Source organism: Antrostomus carolinensis, unplaced genomic scaffold, assembly GCF_000700745.2.
Source record: "Antrostomus carolinensis isolate BGI_N321 unplaced genomic scaffold, ASM70074v2 scaffold7778, whole genome shotgun sequence".
NCBI lineage: Eukaryota > Metazoa > Chordata > Aves > Caprimulgiformes > Caprimulgidae > Antrostomus > Antrostomus carolinensis.
Window position 1 is genome coordinate 83,087 of NW_010332304.1, and position 2,287 is coordinate 85,373.

Genomic DNA, 2,287 nt, shown 5'->3' on the forward strand with positions numbered 1-2,287 from the left:
CAGCTCTCTCTGCCTCTCCTCGTAAGGCAGATGCTCCAGGCTCCTCATCATCTTTGTGGCCTCTGCTGGACTCTCTTTTCCCAACCCAGGAGCAGAATTTTACACCAATTCAAGAAATCTCTTCCTCTCCCCCATGTAACCAGGCAGTGAGAGGGCTATGCCATGCCCCAGACCCGTCTGCAGCACAGGCAGAGAGGGCAAAGAGGGGGATTGGCAGCTCCTGACTCAGACCATATTGCCACCAGCATCTCTGTGACGCTTCCCCTGCTTGGCAGAGCAGGAGGCTGTTTGCCTCTCACACGTAACATCATACCCTGCTGTGGCTTTGGTCTTGCTCAGGCTCTAACAGGCAAAAGGATGGTGCTATTCAGTCCTTAACGAAGAGCAAGTTAAGCACCGAAATACAAATGCACAACGTTCCAGCTCAGTGACACAAAAGGTTTCCTGCAAAGCAATTATGCTCAACGATGTCCACGAGAGATCAGTTATTGTAGAATTCATAACAAGAACAGGCAAACCCATCATACAGATAAATACTGATTTACTTCGTTTGCCAACAGAACTTTAAACACTGTATCTTTGGCATGTTATACTTCACTTGGTCCAGCACACCTTTTTAGGGTCTAATTTACCACACAGTCATGATTAGATGCTACAAAAGATGAGGGTGGTCAGACACTGGAACAGGTTGCCCAAGGAAGTTGTGGATGCTCCTCCCTGGAAGTGTTGAAGGCCAGGCTGGATGAGGCTTTGAGCAACCTGGTCTAGTGGAAGGTGTCCCTGCTGATGGCAGGGGGGGTGGGACTGGATGAGCTTTAAGGTCCCTTCCAACCCAAACCATTCTATGATTCTATGATATGATTCTATTGTTGAAAGATGAACCCAAAATGCACACTGACGGGAAAGACAAAAAGCAACCAAGAAACAGGAAAGGGTGTAAATGCAGGGAAAGAAGTGATTGAAATTCCAGCAGAGTAAAAGAACTACAATTTCATCCGAATAGGGGCAAAGCCTTTCTAACAGTTCTCTCGTGCAACAACCCCTCCATGGGTGGAGGTTTCCAGCTGCTCAAACCTATGGTGCAGCTTCTCCTCATTTTCATGGGCTCAGGGGACCAACTCCACAGCTGCTCGCAGAATCGAGACGCACACAGGCAAGTTCTCTTGGCAAACACCAGCCACAGCACAGCCTCTGTAATGCCTGTCCCTAATACAGACCCCACCGTGGACAGGAACCCTCCACACCAGGCTCAAAAACAGAGTGGGAAGCAGATCGTTAATGTGTGGTAAAAAGAAGTCAGTCCTTTCTGCTCTGCAAACCCAGTGAGATTTGTTTTTTTCTTTCTTTCTTTCTGTAAATCCCCATTGCTTTCTACAGCAACTTAAATTGGATTACGGGGGATAAACATTGAGTGCAACCTGAGCCGAGGCAGATGGACAGAGCAGACAAAGAAGGCAGGAGTAGTGCACGGCAGGTCAAAGGTATTGCTGTCAAGGTATGAGTGTGTGCAGGGAATGGACAAACTCTGCTTAGTGACAGACACCTAAAACACACACTTTATTAACCCATTAAGTCTTAAAATGTCAGGCTAGCTCCAGCCATCTCGGTGATCTATCGCTCACTGTGACTTCTTTTTTTATGACATAGCCCTGGGGTCCTCTCAGCAAGTTAGACTGCAGCCAGCTCAAACCCATCAATTACTCTTTGGGGTTTTTTTTTCTTTGTGAAAATTAAGGAATTAGATGAATGCTCCACATTTTTCTGCAAAGTGACCAAAGTCTCAACAGCACCTACCACGCTGGGGCTCCATTCCCTGCGTGGGCGCTCCTGGGAGTTCAGTAGGATAAGGATCCTCATGTCTGGACTCCCCACTAAACCAAGTGGGACTTCTACCTCCAGAAAAACTAAACAAGATTTCAGGATTTAGCCTAACAGGCAATCAGAAAAATAAGCCCTAATGAATTAAATGCCCCATCTTCCCCCAGCTCCCCTGTACTCTGAGATAAAACAGCTTCTTATTATATGTACAATAAAAGAAAGAATCAACATAATTACACGCCCTTCCCACAATAGCTGTCATTATAATAACCATCATTAAGGCCTGTGATTGGAGATAATCATGTTTACCTCCATAAACATTCCGGCTGCATCCTGACTCCAGGCTGCGCGAGCAGCAGAAGTGATGACATTTGGAATTAGGATCAGTGCCCCCCGACACGTGCCGAGGTGGGGACAGACACTGGCTGGTCCTGGGGTCTCCTCAGGCTGTAGTGAAGAGTGAGATTGT